Raw genomic sequence first — 20,893 nt, 5'->3', positions numbered from 1 at the left:
GTCAACTTAAATTCAATTTTAAAGGCCAAATTAGCATTTTCATCAAATTTTCACATAAAAGCGTTCAGAATATACGCCCGGACCACGCATGCAAATCGAAGTGAAATAAAAGGAGGCTTTTAAGGTCTCAAAATATAGAATTAACTTGTAAATCAAGTGATGATCTTTTGGGTCATCATAGTGTTAGGCCTGTTGGCTATAAATGGGTCTTTGTAAGTAAGAGAAATGAGAAAAATGAGGTACAAAGATATACACGCCTTGTTGCACAAGGATTTTCACAAAGACCTAGTATCGATTATTAAGAGATATATTCACCTGTTATGGATGCAATAACATTTCGTTATCTCATTAGTTTTGTTGTACATGAAAATCTTGACATGCATTTAATGGATGTGGTTACAGTCTACCTTTATGGCTGACTTGATAATGAGATACACATGAAAATTTTTGAAGGATTTAAAATGCTCGATGCACATAATTCAAAGTCCCAAAAAATATTTTCAATCAAATTGCAAAGAGCTTTGTATGGTCTAAGGAAGGTTATATAAATGATGTCATTTGTCCATGTGTTTTTATAAAGAAAACATATCGGAGTTTGTTGTACTTGCCGTATATGTCGATGAAATAAACCTTATTGGAACTCTTATACAACTCCAAAAGGCAATTGATTATTTAAAGAAGGAATTCAAGATGAAAAATCTCAAAAAGATAAAATTATGTCTCGGTTTGCGAATTGAACATTTGGCAAATGAAATTTTTGTTCATCAATCTGCCTACACAGAAAATGTATTGAAACAGTTTTACATGGATGGAGCACATCCATTAAGTACTCCGATGGTTGTTCGATCACTTGATGTGAATAAGGATCCGTTCCGACCTCAAGAAAAGAATGAAGAGTTTCTTGGTCCTGAAGTACCATATCTTAGTGCAATTGGTGCACTAATGTATCTTGCTAATACTACAAGGCTTGACATACATTTTTCGGTTAATGTCCTAGCAAGATATAACTCTACTCATACAAGGAGGCGTTGGAATGGAATCAAACACATATTACAGTATCTAAAAGGGACTACCGATATGGGTTTATTTTATAGCAACGATTGCAGTCCTGATCTTGTTGGTTATGTCGATGCAGGGTATTTATTCGATCTACACAAGGCTCGATCTCAAACAGGCTATGTGTTTACATGTGAAGGCACTGCATATCTTGGCGATCGACTAAGCAATCAATTGTAGCTACTTCATCTAATCATGCTGAGATAATTTCTATTCATGAAGCAAGTCGAGAATGTGTATGGTTGAGGTATATAATACATCTTATTCGAGGCAAATGTCGTTTGAAGTGTGATAAACTACCCATGATTTTGTATGAAGAGAATGCAGCATGCATAACCCAATTGAAGGGAGGATTCATAAAAGGAGATAGGACAAAATACATTTCACCAAAGTTATTTTCTCACATGATCTTCAAAAGAATGGTAATATCAATATGCAACAGATTCGTTCAAGTGATGATATGGCTAATTTGTTCACCAAATCTCTACTGACATCAACTTTTAAGAAACTAGTGTAGAAGATTGGTGTGCGAGGGCTCAATAATGTGAATTGATGCTCTCATCAGGGGGAGTTAATACGCGTTGTACTCTTTTTCCCTTATAAGATTTTGTCCCACTAGGTTTTTCTTGCAAGATTTTTAACGAGGCAACCGAAAGGCATATTGTTAGATATGTGTGCTTTTTTTCCTTCACTAGAATTTTTCTCACTATTGTTTGGGAGAAATAAGTGGATCACGAGGAATGGAAAGAAACATATTATATTTGATCTCTAAGTCCTTACATAGCAATCCTGGGGGGTCATCACTTGTAGGAATGGCATAATGTTAATCCATGTTCCATACGGCCGATCGATTTTCTACCAAAGAAGATAGAGAGTCCCGCATACGAGAAAAGGTCACAAATAAAGTTTCCCTTACTCATTTCATTCACAATCTCTCTCTGCTCAAAAGGGGGATTATTCAGAGCGGGCTCAATGGATAACGGGGATGGAGAGAGAAAGAGTAGTAAAAGTTGACAATAAGTTCTTTCAAAATTGACTATTTGCCCCTCTGTTAGAGGTGTTCTAGAAATGTCTGACTTCTTTTTCATTCAATAGCGCCTCTCCTATAAGAGAGGGAGCTTTCTTAACCCCTACGTACGTTGCTTTTTCTTTCTCTATAATTTAATTGAAGCCGCAGCCCTATCCATTTATTCATTCGACCCAATTTTATTTTGTTCCGGTCCAAGAATTCTAACACGGTTTTATACCCATCTAGGAACAAGGGTTTTATTTTAGTTAAGATTTTAATGAAGAACATTATTTGTTGAATATACGTTCAAGGGGGAGTGTTATAAATAGAGTTTTATTTAAGGTGAATGTCTATATTTTAGAAAGATTATAGGGTTTGTTACTTTGTGGCTAAGTCACTTTTTTCTATAAATAAAGGGTTCTATTCCATTATAATTCATCCTAAATCAATAAGACTTCTCTTTCTTTCTTTGTAATATTCTTCTTTATTGTTTCATTACAATTTAAATATTAAGTGCGAGTAAATTTTTGCAACAAAGCATTGTGCTTTGCAATGATACGTCATTTAGTGTGACCTTGGAGTCCTTGCGTGGAAAAAATATTTTACCCCATTGTCTTGATCCACACTAATATTAAATGAGTTCAAATCATATATAGACAGTTAATGTTAAAAAAACAATTAGCCTCTTTTATGAAGTAACATCTAAATTGTGTAACAGGCTAAGGCCTCATTTTGTTTTTTTTTAAGATTAAGACGTCTAAATCTGAATACACATCTGAATATCAAGATGTGTATTAAGATTAAGATATCTGAATCTGAATATATATGTCTGAATATTAAGATGTGTATTAAGATCTGAATACTAAATGATTAAGACTGTTTGATTTTTAACATCTGAATGTATAAAATTTATCTTTATTTGAAAATTAATAAACATAAAATTCAAATGAAATATTGATTAATCTAATATTCTATCAATAAAAAATATATTTTTTTTAAAATATAGTAGTTGTTGGTGGTGATGGCTAACAGTGGTGCTTGTGAATGCCGACTAGAGGCAGTGATTGGTGGTAAGTTTGGTTGATGGTGGTGGTTCAAGGTAGTAGCTAGTGGTGGCAATTATGATTGAGGATGGTGGTGGTGAGTGGTGATAGTTGTGATTGAGGAAGCTGGTGGTGGGTGGTGGTAGTTTATAATGATAGACAGTGCCGATTATGGTTGTTGACGGTGATGGGGTGGTTAGTTGTGGTAGTTGAGGTGGATGAGTGTTGTTTGTGGTTGAGAATGATGGTGGTGGGGATAGTGGGTGATGGTAGTCGATTATGGTGGTGGTGGTGGTGGCATGATGGTAATTGATAATGATTGGTGGTGGCGACAATTAATAATGAATATGGATGATAGCATCTTAATAAAATTAAGTTTCTGTTATGGATCTTAATCATACAGACTTATTCAAACCCATCAAGTGGTTCTGAAGTAAAAAAACAAACACACTTAATGATTAAGATCTGAATAATTAAGATTCAGACTTTAAAAACAAGCGCACTTAATGTCTGAAATCTGAATGATTAAGATTCAGAGCTCCATTAACTACAAAAATGAGGCCTAACATTGTTGTGTCGTTTTATCGGTATCCCTGTTTCTTAATTAACCATTCTACCAAGTCTTCAGCAATATTACAAAGTTTTTGGTTCCATTGGTTTAATTTACCCTTGCAAAATCCTTGGGATCGTTTATGCACCTCTACGTTAGGCTCAGAGGTGGAGTTAAGATTTGAAGCTTATGGGTTTAGGATCCTAATTTTTTTTAATTTACTGGGTTCTATATATATTCAATGAATTTCTTAAGACAAATATAAGATTTGAACCAAAGCTAGTGGGTTCACCTAACCCATAGTCGAAGGGCTGGCTCCGCCCCTTATTAGGCTTCTTCTGGTCTTTTGCTCTTATTTTAGAGCTTGTGATGCTTGCACAGCGGAGGAACGTGGCCAAATCGCAAACTTGTTTCGCAAAATAATTTGTTAAATACTTTTTCCGTTCCAATTTGTGTGATATATATATATATATATAGAGAGAGAGAGAGAGAGAGAGAGAGAGAGAGAGAGTTTAATTCAGCATACTACTTAAGAAAAAACAATGAAGACTTTTGAAACTTATGATCTTAAATATGCCATAATACTTGTGTGGCTATAAAACATTTTAAGTTTGTGCCCTTAAATATGCCATACTATTGTGTGACTCATTAAGGATAAAATGGATAGTGCAAAATTAATTATTTTTAAATATAAAAATATATCATTATTATTGGAAAGGACTAATAAGTAAATGTGCACCTACATTCCAGTTTATGTGACATTCTTTATTAATTTGTTCCTTAAAGAATGACACCTTTCTAAATTTGAAAATAATTTAACTCAGCCTTCCCGTTTTGTTCTTAATGACAAGCTTTTATAATTATTCAAATATTATAGTATCTTAAAGATCACAATTTTCAAAAGTCTTATAGCTGTAAGCACGTGATTTTTGTCCTATATGAGAATTACTCCCAAAAAATTCAAAATAAAATAATTTTCCTTTGTGTGCAATTTTTGAATTTTCGTGGCATTTTTTGATAATTATTTGTATTTTTATTTGTGCGTGTTTATTTGTTATATTAATAAAAAATATAAAATATGTCGCATTTGTATTTAATATTTAATTCTACAGTTAGGAGTAATTAAGTTTGTTTTACAAAATGAAAAAAAATCATAAAAATATGTATTTTGTATTTTTAGCATTTAACGTCCAAATTGTGTGATTTTATCGTTAATTGCTATTTAATTGTGTGTTAATTGTTATTAGGAGTTAATTAGTATTTTGAGATAATTTTGGGTTTTATAATTTAATCTTAGCATTTTTAGCTTTATTAATTAGGAAATTGAATAAATAGAAAAGAACAAAAATAGAAGAAAATCGGATTGGGCCTTTTCTTCAAATTTAAACCACAAGCCCAAAAGAAACAAACCCATACCGGGCCAACCCGACCCGGTCCGCCCCATAACCCCAAAGATCCAACTCCCCCTCTTCATTTTCATTTTTCATTTTTTCCCAAAACAAAAGATCCCCAAACCCTAAAACACCTACCCGCCCCCTCTCTTCTTCTTCTCCAAACCAAACACCCCAACCTCCCATGGCTGCCCTTACACACAAGCAGCAACCATGGCTGCCCTCCTCCACCGTCGACCAACAGTCCGGCAACGACCACCTGCTGCCCTCCTTCATCTTCTTCGTCTTCTCCATGTCGAGCTCAAGCTCGACCATGGCTACCCCTTCAACACATCGTCTTCGCGAGCTTCACCATGAGCGACCTCATGCCATGAACGACTACCCTCGAGGTCCAGCTCTCATGGATGCCCCTTGCTGCTTTGTCTTCTCCATGGCGAGCTCAAGCTCGTCCATGGACTGCCCTCCACCACCATCTCCTTTGAACCAACGAACAGCCCAAACGACCACTCAGCTCACGTCCAAACGAACCTCGTCGCTTCTGCTGCTTTCCTCACTGTCAAACCAGCCATGAACGACCACAGCTTGTCATCGCCAAACACCCCTCCATCGAGCTTCGTCTATGTTTAAGTTTCCGGGCAGATTCGAGTTATTTTGGTGCGATAATTGTTTCCGGGCAGATTTGTTTCCGTTCGAGTTCGTCGTTGTTCCGATCCGGTTAGTTGGTTTAAGTTTCATTTCTGTCCGTATCTTGTTTAATATTTTCAAATTTGAAATCAGTATATGTTCGATTCATTTCTTGATTATTTCTTCAGTTCGTTTTTATGCATTTGTTCTTGTTTAGTTTTAATATGGAAGTGTGTTGGTTATAATGTTGTTAGATTTAATTTGAAGGTCAATTAATTTTGTTGAGTTTTGTGTTCTTGTTTGTTATTGTTGTTGAATCTTAAAGTAGGTTTGTTGTTAAAAGAAAAAAAAAGAAAATAAAAATATTGTTCAGTCAAAGTAATTCCAGTTTGTTTCTTTGTTGTTCATCATTTAGTTTGAATTTGTTGTTTGAATTTGTTTAGGAATTGGTTATAGTTGTTGTATTTTGGTTAGAATTGATTAGGCGGATTGGATATAGCTGATAGGGTAGAATGGTAAATTGCAGTACGTTCAGGGGTAAAATGGTAATTTCAGTAAGTTCGGATGGGTATTTTTGGAATTGAAAATGTGAACAATTATTTAATCTGAGTGCTCCGTCCACTAGGCATTAATAATATTACAATAGTACATGGTGGGGGACAAGACATAATGGAGTGGGAATAATGCATTTATTTAATATAGTGGGGGACAAGACATAATGGAGTGAGAATAATGCATTTGTTTAATATAATGGGGGACAAGATACAAGATAGTGGGGGAATAACTCTTTAGTTTAATATAGTAGGGGACAAGACAGAAAATAGTGGGGAATAATTCATTTGTTTAAGGTAGTGGGGAACAAAACATGCAATTATGGGAATATTTCGGGTTAGTGGTTCAAGACAAGAGTCCGGTTATAAATAGAGTCATTTGACACATTAGGAAAGGAGAGTTGGAGGATAAAAGGAGACTTTTAGGAGACTTTGAAGAAGAAAAAAAGAAAGTTGAGAGAGTTGACTGAATTTTGAGAAATCAGAATTTGAGAGCAAAAGAGAAAAACAAGTTGAACTTTTACTTGAATAATTTCTGTTTGCCTTTCCTTGAGTGTTATTCAAAATCAGTAAACTACTGCATCTTGTATCCGTCTCTTCTGCTTTGACTGCAATTGCATCTGGTACTGCTGGTTTTTCAATCTGTTACTGGGTTATTCTACTGGTCGTTACTGGTTTTGCTGTGTTGCTGAACCTGTTGTTGTTGTGTATTTACACTACTGCTGCTTCTACTGATCTTCATCTTCTTTCCTTGCTTTCCAAATACCAGGTACACAAACTGATACACTGGTACATCTTGTAAGCTACTCGAAGCATGAATGCAAAAAAATGGGAAAGATTTGAAGCTGTAGTTTAATGTAGTCTTTTCTTTCTTTTACTGTCTGTATTTAGAACATTCTATGCGCTGCCCATGTAAACTCTTTAAATGACTCACTTTCGAAACTCAACTATAATAACTCGTGAGCATGTAAATAAATTAGAATTCTTTTTTTTTCATTATAGAGACAAACGAAATAGAAAAACATAGTCACTATAGGTTGATCCTTTTAAAACAAAAATGAGGCATGCCTTGCCAAACAAAAATGCAAATTGCGGGGCCTTCAATAATTGGTCATAATAAAATACTTAGAATTTGGGATGGGCCGTTTAGCGAATTTTTACGGCCTTCCTCAAAGATAATAACGTGTTAGACTTTTAGGCGCGATTTTAATTAATTTACATTCTTAAATTCGGGTGCGCATTTATGTGACCCAAATCCAAATCTCAACGGTGTCGGAATGTATCAACAACCACGGGTGCATTGATTGCGACGTGGTTCGAAGATCCATTTCCACGACGTTGCAATTCTATAAAAATAATAATAAAAGCGGTTTTAAACTTAATAAAAGCACACAGGTTATAACATGTATTAAAATCAGATATTTAGCCATTATAACAATTTAAGCGACCGTGCTAGAACCACGGGATCCGTGGGTGCCTAACACCTTCCCTCGGGTCAACAGAATTCCTTACTTAGAATTTCTGGTTCGCATACTTCATTTGGAAAGTCGGAAATTTCCTCGATTTGGGATTCAAGATAAACCGGTGACTTGGGACACCAAAAGCCAAACCTTTCTCAAGTGGCGACTTTAAATTAAATAAATAATCCCATTTTCGAATATTGTCACTTAAATTGGAAAAACTCCCTCACGCATTTATCCTTCGGGGTAGGCGCGCAAAAAGGAGGTGTGACAATAGCGATATAACATTCGGCTGCTCCTGTTTGCTTGAGGTATCAATGTTAGTATCAGTTGATTTGGTTTCTTGCATGCGCAGGAATTGAGACAAAAAGAAGAGGCTGCTGCAAGAGGTGTTTCCTTTTTCTCCTTGCGTTAGTCGAATGATCTCTTGTACCCTTTTATGCTTCTTCATTCAATATCAGGGCTATTTCAGTTAGTAACTTTGTAGACATTGAAACTAGGAACTTAAAATCTAAGTTGCTCCGATACTGCAGTTTAGGTGTCGCACTCATGTCGACACGATACTAGTATGGGTGTGAGTATGGGATCCGTACTGGATTTGGTCAAACAATTTTGGATATTTTGATCACGACAGATAGAAAAGTTCGAGACGAGATACAAGTTGATTCCCAAAATCATAACCGAAACTAGGATAAATTTGAAGAAAATAGTATACCTTATCTAGAAAATCAATCTTTTACTCATCTATAACTTGAGAATAAAAAGGAAATCCACACTTTATAAGCTACACGTAAATATTCCACAAAATTTCTCATAATTTAGAGATATTTTTATTTTTTTGACTTATTTTTAGTCGGATCCCTGCACCCGTATCCGTACTAGGATCCGTATCCCCAAATCTTAAAATTTATATCTCGAAGGATCCGACCTCTAGATCCGCACCCGTGCTGGACACCCGTACCCGTGTCCGAGCAACTTAGCTTAAAATGGGATAGAACCATAAATTTCCAATTAATTACATATGAAGAAATAGAGCTTATTGACTTTTCCTTTTTGGTTTTCGTTCTATTATATCCATTGTGTCCGTCCAAATTTAATTACAGTGGTGTAGCCATAAGTAATGCGAATCTTATGACTTTTCTAATAAGTATTTTACAAGTTTAAAGGTTACATGGTTCAGATGATTTTTATGCAGTATTTTCAAGTCCCTCTATTCTCTCTGATTTTACAGCAGCCATTGTTGTTGAGGCGAAAAATTGGCCTCCATTCTTCCCAATTATCCATCACGACATTGCAAATGAAATACCTGTTCATTTGCAAAAGCTGCAATATGCTGCATTTACTGCATTTTTGGGTATGTTATCTTTACCTAACTATATGTTTGGTTCTTCATTTTGATTTTCGTATTTTACAAATGTCATTTTGGCATAACTTATGATGTTAACAGGACTTTTTGCGCGCCTTTTATGGAATATCATAGCTCTCACTATAGCATGGATTAGAGAAGGAGGTTTGTTTAATTCAGTGTGTTCCTCATTTCTGCATGTCATGAAGCATCCTAACTTTTAGTTTTTTTGGCTTTAGATGTCAAGATCTGGTTCCTTTCTGTTATCTACTTCATATCGAGTGTTCCAGGAGCCTATGTATTGTGGTGTCGTCCTCTTTATCGTGATTTAGGTAAATAATGTTCCTGTATGTTATCAAAGGCGCGCTTAATTCCTGAAGCGAGGCTCAAAATATGTTGAGCGCTTCGTGTCGCTTAGCGGGCACTTTAATATTGTCATCAAGGCTCTAAGGCATGAGAAGACGATACTAAATAATTGATATTTCATGATTTTATCGTAAATTTTCTTCAATTTCTTTATTCATATTTGGTATTCATTCTTATAGATATTAGTCTTGAACTATACATACATATTTGTAGTTTTTCCCCACTTGTGTCTTTCTTCATTAAAGCCCGCGCTTTAATTTGCGCGCTGCGCTTAAAGCCTCAACAACCCTTTGAGCTTTTTTGCGCTTTTCACCTTGTGATAACACAGGCAATAACGCAAATTGTCACTTGAGTTTTGGTCATGTAGCTGAAATATTATAGCTTACAAGGTTGATATATGGCAGAAAACTCATTCATTATTTTGATCTTGTCTGGGGCTAACACAAATATTTTGTCACAGAACTGAGGGTACCATGCAGTTTGCGGGATTTTTCTTGTTTTACAAGGCAATTAAGTCCCCTAGATTTTTTTTTTTTTTATCTAAATTGGTGAATGCAAAGATGTCTTATTATATTTTGCTTTTGTGTACAGCTTCATATTATATTCTGCGTCTTTGCTGCTGTTTCACCTCGAGTCATAGGCGGGCCTACATTATGGTTTGATGGGTCACGGGACCCGTTAACCTCGGCAAAAACCCGGTATATATAGCTTGTATATCACTGTACATAGCTGTACATAGCTGGGACATCTTAAATATTTTATTTGTGCATCCAAGACATAAAATGTACACGGGAGGACTGGTTGTATGAATCTCTTAAAATTAACCCTTTAATTGGATTACTAGGGTTCGAGACCCTTCACCAACTTTTCTCCAAATTTTTATTTTTTACTTTTATCCTTCTTTGAATTTAATTTTATTCTTTTTTAACTCCCTCCTATAATAGTGAACTTAATTAATTTTATTCTTTTTTAAATCCCTCCCTTTTAAAAGCCTAAGGTTGCAACTTATTGCCACAACCTTCTTCAACAATCACTTAGATAAAGTAGCATATATATATTTGTTAACTTCGACTCGGTAATGACAACTAGAGTTAAAGATTCTTCTTCAGTTCTTTGATTATAACACACCCTTAATCTTGATTTCTTTATTAAGTTTTTGATTATTTTTGAAGTTTGAATACCCCTTTGATTACTGGTCCTTTTTTATTTGAAAAAAAATTAGAAACTTTAAAGTTTGAAACATGCTTAAACCAAACACCTTCCCTTTTCGTAGCACCCATTTTGAGAAGAAATATCTCTCTATGTTCGGTGCTTTCTCTTTCTTTAGAACTTTATTTTTATACTTGGATAATAAGGCATCATAATCATTAAGTACTCAAAGAGTTGTACGCCAAATTTTATCGATAGTAATTAGCATACAATGGTGCCCCGTCGTGCTCAAATCCTGGATCTGCCTCTGCCTCGACTAGTTTTTGATGGAAAATCACTTACGTAAGTTCCTTTCGTACGACTTGTTGGAACGAGCATTAGTCCTTCTTTTAGCTAATTGCTTTTAGATTTCTCTGGATTTTGATCTAAGTTGTTGCAATTATTATCTGGTTTCATGACCTGACCTTTTACAATTTGTTGGAACAGAGGCATTCTACCTACAACAGATCTCATGGGCGATGATGTATAGCATGAAGTATAGCATACAAATTATAGGAGTCAGTCTGTTAACATGAATATGCTATTTTCCTCATTTAGATTTTCTATTTCATCGGTTTTGGGCTGTTTTGTCTTGAATCTGTGCTGAGCATCTTGGTTATAGGTATGATCTCTCTCTTATATATTTGATCTCTACTTACAGTTTATTCTTGCCATACCCGACGTGAATCCGGATTCATCGAGCCAGTGGGTTCGGATACCTAACATCTCGGTTTTCTCGTGATCTCCTTATGCACTAAGTATGTATGTATTTCTGTGGAAGTCGTAAAGCTGTAGAGATGAAGCGCGAAGCTGCTAGAGGGGCTCTGAGAGCGGGCCTTGAGAGGAGCAATATGGCTGGTGAAGTGTGGTATATATAGAATTTGGTCACTTTAGTCGGGCAAATATGTTTGTTTCATATGTTTGAGTTGTGGAAGGGAGCGTTGGTGCAACAGTAAAGTTGTTTCTATGTGACTTATAGGTGGTGGGTTCGAGCTGTGAAAGCAGCCACTAATGCTTGCATTAGGGTAGACTGTCTACATCACACTCTTGGGGTGCGGCCCTTTCGGGCCCTACGTTAATACGGAATACTTTGTGCACCGAACTGTCCTTATCATTCTTGTGGTATGTGTCTTCATTATACTACTTTGACCTCAATGGTTTTTAGGAAAAGTATAGAAATTCACATCCTGTGTTCGAGTTGGTATTTGGTAACTACTAGCTAGTATCATTTTATTTGATTTCGAGTTGTTTTCAATGGTCAAAATTTTAATTAAAAAAGTAGAAATGAAAAATAAAAGAAAGACGGCAGCAACGAGATCAAATACATATTTGAAGCGCGAGGCGCTCAATTCTATTATTTATGTGATCAAAGGTTGTACAATGGGAATAAATTAGGTTGGGATGGTCAAATTCAACATGATATTTTAATGGTTTATTGGAATAGCTGGACAATATTGAAAATTACGCTCATCTCTTCAAAATTATGTCGATGTCATCATGTTATTATTGGTTTGTTATCGTATTATTGACGGAGTATGTATGATAACAAATTACTCCTATTATTTAACTTAAAATTCGATTACTAGATTTACAAAATTAGGCCACAAATAACTAGCTTAAACTAATGCAACTGAATCAGTGTTAATGAAAGATAGTGTTGTATGGGTCAAAATCTGACCACAGTAGTCGGCTAAGCTGGAATCTCGCCCAGGTAGCGAAATAGCGAAGAACACCACGACCGACCTCGGGGTCAAAGCATTGATAGCGTATGTCAAGCCAATATTGTACTCGGGTAATGATGAAAAGGACAGTCGCAGGAAAGCATGTTGGTCAAAGGCCATTGAATAGAAGTTCTAGGAACTATATATAGATGGGTGTAAGCACTAATACAAGGGGGGCTCCGGTTTTCTTCTTTGCTCTCTCACTTGTGATTCTTTTCTGCTTCAGATGTAAGCCTAATTCTCATGTTTGATATAAGATTATGACATCAATAAATCTGAGATGTTCCTATCTTTCGTTATTTCCCGTTGTATATGTTTAGATCTGAAGTTAATTATGTTTGGCTAAGTTTTACCTCCTTTATTATTGATAATTGAAGTTGGCAAAAGAGTCTTAAACTTTTCATTCAAACAATTTGGCGCCGTTTGTGGGGATTTCTTAGCTAAATTTCTAGTTTCCTTCAGATCCAAAACCGGTGAAATATAATCACCCACCCGAAAAAGTGGTAAGTAAACCTCACATGCTAATCCAGATCAGGGTGCTACATAAAAGCAGAAGTTACAACCAATATCCACGCAAAATCCACACGAGAGGATGACACCTGCTGCGCAATCCTATAAAAGAATGGGCACATCCTGCCCTACTCTCACATCCCCCCACACATCGGATGATCCATGAACAAGGCACGACATGTCTCCCTTGTTATGGATACGAATCAGACGAGATCGAACTCGGACTCGATTTATACACCGTAGCAGTTAAGGCGAACCCAACCCACGCGGAGTTAGGGCACCTTTATAAAAGAAAGGAGAGTTGAATACGGCCGCCGAATCTAAAACCACTATTCCATCAACCACTTAAACGCTAGGCAGAGCAAGCAACGCTATAAGGCTACCCTCGTTCACCGACCCATTGGATCGAGGTAAGGAAAATCTCATTTTGGTTTACCCTCTGTTGTTTACTTAAACAGGAACACAAGCGCCATACGGGCAAGCGAGCAAAGGAACATTCCAACTAGAGACAATGGAAGGAAATCTACTACAAAATAACTGGAATATCGCCCAGCTCAAACACTTCTGGAAACTGACGCCCTTTAAGTCGTACTCCTTTTCCCTCGCTCAGGTTTTGTCCCAATACGATTTTCTCGGGGAGGTTTTTAATGAGGCGATGAGGGGGATATCTCCAAGTTCAAGGGATAATTCATCGCCCCGCCTACCGACGAGCTCTCCAGGACAAACAATAAAGGGACTAGATACAGGGAAATTACAATATATGCACGAAACGAACGCATATGGTACCCCCAGTCAGCAAAACAACAACGTTTTACACTCTCCGACATCAAATTCTCCAATGCAAACAAAATTAAGCAAGCTGGGACTCACCCAGGAAACGCAAAAATTAAGGGAACTGGGACTCACCCAGGAAATGCAGAGGTTAAGTGAAACTGGGACTCCCCCAGGGGACACTCGAAACTCTCCAAAAAAAAAAAGCAAAATCGTGTACGCCAAGATCCGCTCTGATGTCTACAGACAGTATGGTAGTCTATGATTTGCCAAAATCTGACAATGACATAACGGGTTAACATTTCGACATCAGCTCGAAATAACACCCCTACAACCAAAGGCTATCGTCAAAGAGAAAAGTTCGACCTCATTCGAATCATAACGGGTTAACAATTCGATATCAGCTCGAAATAATACCCCTATGGCCAAGGGCTATCACCAAAGAGAAAAGTTCGACCTCGTTCGAATCATAACGAGTTACATTTCAACATCAGCTCGAAATAACACCTCTACGGCCAAGGGCCATCGCCAAAGAGAAAAGTTCGACCTCGTTCAAATCATAACAGGTTAACAGTTCGACATCAGCTCGAAATAACACCTCTACGACCAAGGGCCATTGCCAAAGAGAAAAGTTCGACCTCGTTTGAATCATAACGGGTTAACATTTCGACATCAGCTCGAAATAACACCCTTATGGCCAAGGGCCATCGCCAAAGAGAAGAGTTTGACCTCGTTCGAAGCATAATGGGTTAATATTTCAACATCAGCTCGAAATAACACCCCTACTGCTAAGGGCCATCACCAAAGAGAAAAGTTTGAACTCGTTCGAATCATAACGGGTTAACATTTCGACATCAGCTCGAAATAACACCCCTACGGCCAAGGGTCATTGCCAAAGAGAAGAGTTCGACCTCGTTCGAATAATAACGAGTTAACATTAAGCACGTGATTTTTGCCCTATATGAGAAATACTCCCAAAAAAATGCAAAATAAAATGATTTTTCTTGATGTGCAATTTTGAGTGTTTTTGTGATATTTTTGGATAATTATTTGTATTTGTCTGTGTTTGCTTATTTGTTAAATTAATAAAAAATACAAAAATACGTCGCATTTTGCATGTAGGATTTAATTCTACAATTGTTAGTAATTAAATTTGTTTATAAAAAAATGAAAATTACAAAAATAGGCATCGTTTGCATTTTTAGCATTTAATGTCCAAATATACAATTTTATGCTTAATTAATACTTAATTGTGCGTTAATTGTTATTGGGAGTTAATTTGCGCTTTTATAACTTAATTTAGTTCTTAATAATAGTTTAAGTATTTTTATAATTTAGTTTTAGAAAAATAAAAGAAGAAAAGAGAGCGAAAATATAAAGAAAGTCGGAATTGGGCCTCTTCTTCAAATTTAAGCCACAAGCCCAAAAAATGGCCCAATCTTCCCTACGACCCAGTCCATTTCGAACTGGGTCGACCCAGTCCATAACCCAAAAGACCCAAAACCCCTTTGTCTTTCATTTTTTACAAAACAAAAAAACAAAACAAAAACAAAAAAAAAGAAGAAGAAAACCCTAAAATTATACTAACCCATCCGCCCCCCCTCCCTATCTTCTTCTTCCCCAAAGCTCCAAACTTTCCAACCATGGCTGCCCAACATCGACCACCCTCCAGTCCGCCTACCCAAGCCATGAACGCCCAAGCTCCTCCGGTCACGTCGAGCTCCCATGGTTACAACGTTGCGCCTTCTTCTTCCTCGTCAAAGCTCCAAACGTTGCTGTTTTTCTTTTCTTCTTCCTTCACCTCACGCTGCTGCTTGATGTCCATCAGCTCTCCATCTCGTGAAGTTTCACAACCCACCATGGACGTTGCTAGTGATGCTTCGTCAAGCTTCTATTATCGCCAAACACCCCATCATTGAGCAAACAAACCCCATCGCTGCCCACGCCGCTGCTGTGGCGGCTTCTTCTTCTACTCCGCTGCTGCATCTTCCATCTCCTCGACCAGCTGCTGCCATCCGCCATAGCTGCTCCCGCGATGTTGTTGCTGCTCGTCGCAGCAGCTCCCTACTGCTTCATGCCTCTCCATCATCTTCGTCTTCGTCGTTGTTTTTGAATCGGTTAGTTGGTTTATGTTTCAAATTTTGTCCATATTTTGTTTGGTATTTTTCGGATCCAAAATAAAGAAGTAATTTAATTCTTGTTTGATTTGTTCGTCGTTGAAATAATTTTCTAGTGTGTTCATGTTGTTTGTTAAATTAATTTTCAGATTTCAAAATAGAAGTTTAATTAGTTGTTTTCATGTTTATTTCATGTTTGTATTATTGTTTAAGTAAGTATTTGTTAGTTTGATGTTTGTTAGATTCAAATTGAAATTTAATTAACTATTTTTTCAATTTGTTTCATGTGTTTATGTATTGTTAGAAATTGTTAATATTGTTAAGTTCAAGTTTAAGTTCATAATTGTTTCTTCGTCGATCTTGTTATTTGTTTAAAGAATTTAGTTGTGTTAGAGAAATATGTTGGTTTAATCGTTTAAATCCATCATGTTTGTTGTTTAAAATAGATTTAATTCATGTTCATACTTTGTTTGATTGTTCTTGAATCCGAAATTTGTATAGCTTGATTTCTTGTTTACCATTTGTGATTATTTCTTGAATTTGTCTCATAAAGTTTAATATAGGAATTGTTGGTTGTAATGTTGTTAGAATTGATTTTAAGTTCAGTATGATTGAAGTTAGAAATCTAAATATACTTGTTTGTTGTAGTTGTTGAATCCGAAAATAGAATTGTTTGTTGCTAAAATATTGTTCAATGAAATTTTAGTTGTTCTTTGTTGTTCAATTTGTGTTCATGTGATTTGTTGTTGAAATGTTGTTAAAATCGTGTTCATGTGATATTGTTGTTATGATGTTCATCCGTGTTCATATTGTTGTTTGAACATTGTTAGAAATTGATCATATTGTCTATATTTTGGTTAAGTTTGATTAATTGATGTGTTATAGCTGATGGGTAGTTTGGTAAATTTGTAGTACGTTTAGGGGTAGTTTGGTAATTTCAGTAAGGTCGTGAGGGATAGTTTAGGAATTGTACATTTTGAAATTATTTATTTGAAGCATGGGGGACAAAATGAAATGGGGTGGGTTGTGATATAGTTGTTTAATATAAAGGGGGGACAAGATTTAATTTAAAGGGGGAATCTTGCATTATTTTAAATGAAGCATGGGGGACAAAATATAATGGGGTGGTGTGATATGTTTATTTAATGTAATGGGGATGAGTGGAAAGATAATGGGTTGGGTAGAGGAAAAGTATGGATTTTAATTAATTGAAAGGTTTATGGGATGGGTTATAAGAAGAAGTCTTGAACACAAGACATAATAAAAAAAAGAGATAAACGAGAAAAAAATACACACACAGATAGAGAGAAAAAACGGATAGAGAATAGAAGAGAGAAAAATTCTGAAAAACATTTAAGCTTTCAAAATAAAAATAAAAACTAAAAAAAATCTACTGCTTTCTTTCTTTGTTTGAAATTAGTATTGATGGTTGTTGTTTCATTTAAAGCTTAAGGCTTTTGTTTTTGGGATTACTACTCCACCGGTCTGTTACTGGGTTGTTACTGTTGCTGGGCAGTTGTTGCTGTTGTACTGTTATTACTGCTGCTGATTCTCATCTTCATTTTCTTTTGCTTCCAATATCAGGTACATATCTGTAAATTCATGTCACGAAAAGCTTCAACATGACAAATTAATGAAGTTCGGGAATTATAATTCTGTTTTCCATTCGTTCAAGTTCATTAGTTAAAAAATTTGGTTTTTGTTTCAGTTGATTAATATAATAGTACGTTTGGCGTAATGAATATAAGATAATTGTTACCTCTTAAAATTCGTTTAAGTGTTGTAATAATATCATCTATTTCGGAATTTTCATTAAGTGAAGTCATGATTGAAATATCAAGGTAGGGAACATGGCATAAAATGGGCCATTAATTACATCCCGTAATATTGTTAGCTAAATGTAAAGTAGAATGGAAGTATCAAGAAATTACATTATTAGTATATCTTGTAAAAAATCTGATTTTGGTTTAGATTGATATAAGTTGTATGTTCATATATGGCATGATGATGAGTATATATATAATCATATGTGGAAGGTGAGTTGATACAATATTAGGAATGGTTCAAACGTACAACTATATTGCATGTGATGAAATTTTATTGAATCAATTTGTATAATAGTTCTCTTTCTTATCAACTTGACTCTTGTCTTCCATTGCAAACATTAACCAAACCATTGCAACTTTGGACTAAAACAAATACATGAGAAGGACATAGGATTTATAAACGAATCGTGGCATTTTATGTAAAAGATATATAGAAGAAGAGTTCGCCTTAAATGAAACAATGAAGATTCTGCGGAAACTATTAATTTGTTTACCATTTTAAGTTCTTTCCCAATTTTACACACGATTCGATTTATGGACATCCAAATGTTGTATCCACGAAAAATGTTAGTTTTAAATACGTATTGTCTGTTTTCTTTTTCACGTCATTAATTCTTTAAAATTTGAGGTATATGATTCATATGTGTAAAACAAGACTCGCGGTCAACACATAATAACAATTTGTAGAGAACCTTATCAAGAATATTTTTGTGATTAGGGATACGTTCGCGTAACCTGATTATATTTCTAAAAGCAATTCGGATTATGCGTTCGCGCAACTTCGATCGAATATTTAATAAAAGGGATTCCTCGGAGAATATCATTATTAATTTCATAAAAACCCGAGATGTGAGGTTCACTACTTAATTATACAAAAGGGGCGAATGTTCTTGATTTTATTAAAGCATAATTTCGAAAATAATTATAATAATTATTATATTATCAATATCATTGTGTATACGTACGCGTAACACGATTTTTCACGTTAAAATATAATTTATAACACGAATATACGTACGCGTGATTCGATTCAAAGAAGGGTCTTTAAATCTAAATAGAAGCGGTAACAATAAAATCATGCAATAAAAATGTATTTAACAAATCAAAATAATCAAGCCGAATATAACAGTTGAGCGACCGTGCTAGAACCACGGAACTCGGGAATGTCTAACACCTTCTCCCGGGTTAACAGAATTCCTTATCCGGATTTCTGGTGCGCAGACTGTTAAATAGACAGAGTCATATTTTCCTCGATTCAGGGATAAAAATTGGTGACTTGGGACGCCTTAAAATTCCCAAGTGGCGACTCTGAAACAAACAAACAAATCCCGTTTCGACTGTCCTTTAATTGGAGAAAACTCCCCTGTACCCTCGCGGGCGCGGAAAAAGGAGGTGTGACAAACATTTTGACATCAGCTCGAAATAATACCCCTACAGCCAAGGGCCATCACCAAAGAGAAAATTTGACCTCATTTGAATCATAACAGGTTAACATTTCAACATCAGCTCGAAATAACACCCCTACGGCCAAGGGTCATCACCAAAGAGAAAAGTTCAACTTCGTTTGAATCATAACGGGTTAACATTTCGACATCAGCTCGAAATAACACCCCTACGGCCAAGGGCCATCGCCAAAGAGAAAAGTTTGACCTTGTTCGAATCATAACGGTTTAACATTTCGACATCAGCTCGAAGTAACACCCATACGGTCAAGGGCCATCACCAAAGAGAAAAGTTCAACTTCGTTTGAATCATAACGGGTTAACATTTCGACATCAGCTCGAAATAACACCCCTACGGCCAAGGGCCATCGCCAAAGAGAAAAGTTTGACCTTGTTCGAATCATAACGGTTTAACATTTCGACATCAGCTCAATTCTCCAAAAAAAACAAGAAACAAAAGAGAAGAGTTTGACCTCTTTCGAATCATAACGGGTTAACATTTTGACATTAGCTCGAAATAACACCCCTATGGCCAAGGGCCATCGCCAAAGAGAAGAGTTCGACCTCCTTCGAATCATAACAGGTTAACATTTCGACATTCGCTCGAAATAACACCCCTACGGCCAAGGGCCATCGTCAATTTTAAGAGTTCGACCTCGTTCGAGTCATAATGGGTTAATATTTCGACATCAGCTCGAAATAACACCCCTACGGCCAAGGGCCATCGCCAAAGAGAAGAGCTCGACCTCGTTCGAATCATGACGGGTTAATATTTCGACATCTAGCCCAAAACAACACCCCTATGTCAAAAGGCCATCGCAAAAGGGAAAGTTCGACCCCGCTCAAATTATGCAGACTAACATCCCGATCTTACCCTCAATAACGCCTTTGCGGTCATCGGTCGTTGTCGTACATTTTTTTTTACTTTCTAAAAAACTAATTTCGCTACAAACTCCAAGTTTGACTTCGCTCGAATATATATGAAAAGAGCGACTTCGCCCAAGTCAACAACAGTTTGATCCCACTCGAATGACTCAAGTCGAGACTGACTTCATCTAAGACAACGAATCTGAATATAACCTCCTTTGAGTCAAGGATTAATCTGCTTAAGCGGTAATTAAAAAGTCGATCTTGCCCAAATAGGCGAATTTGATGAGACTCCATTTAGACTCTCACGACAAAATCCTACTCGGTACGATTAAAATTGGCTTCCCTAAAAATTCAGGAATTCACCATACAAAAATCCGAGAGTCTACGCCAAAGATGTGTAAAGTAAGGGGAAAGGAGAAAAACACAAAGGATGTATAATGACAAAAACCCTTTTTTATTTAGACAGTTGCACAAATGGCCGCAGATTATATGCGGCTAAAATTGGTCCAGTACAGAAAACATGAAAAAATAAAACAACAAGCAAAAAAGAACAGACTAAGGTAACAGCTTTTCACTCAGTGTCATTGCCGACGTCTTCCCCATCACCATTTCCAGGAAATTCCTCCTTAGCATCAACATCCTCTCGGGCCTCTGGTGTCGCGGGATCATAGCCACGATTAACACGAGCCTCTCGTGCCTTTGCCCAAGCTCCTTCATAAGCGGCCTTAGAAACATTGCCCGCTTTCTACAAACTCTTGTATATGTCCCGTTGGGCTTCAGCATGGACCCAGAGCTCGTGCTAATGGCGAGGAACAGCGGCGGAGGAAAATCCGACTTGGGCCAACAATTGCTTTTTCGGCCTCAAGAATGGTGACCCCATCTCCCAAGGTTGAAGCTTCCCGGTCAATTTTTCCAATACGCTCTTCAAGCCTCGCCTCCATGAGCATAGTCATCGCCCTCTTAGACTCCTGCTCAGACTAAAGGACGCTGATAGTGTCCTCCAACGCTGTAGCCCTCGCTGAAGCCGACACCCAAGCACTCTCGGCACTCTCC

The 20,893-nt window shown here is 36.5% G+C and overlaps 1 pseudogene; it reads left to right on the top strand.

Moving 5' to 3' along the window:
* Positions 1-1,077: 1,077 nt before the first annotated feature.
* On the top strand, positions 1,078-11,461 carry LOC142164693 (secretory carrier-associated membrane protein 2-like; annotated as a pseudogene).
* Positions 11,462-20,893: the final 9,432 nt, after the last annotated feature.

This window comes from Nicotiana tabacum, chromosome 1 (assembly GCF_000715075.1).
Source record: "Nicotiana tabacum cultivar K326 chromosome 1, ASM71507v2, whole genome shotgun sequence".
Classification (NCBI taxonomy): Eukaryota; Viridiplantae; Streptophyta; class Magnoliopsida; order Solanales; family Solanaceae; genus Nicotiana; species Nicotiana tabacum.
Note: the sequence above shows the minus strand (reverse complement) of the source record. Positions and strands in the feature narration are given on the sequence as shown.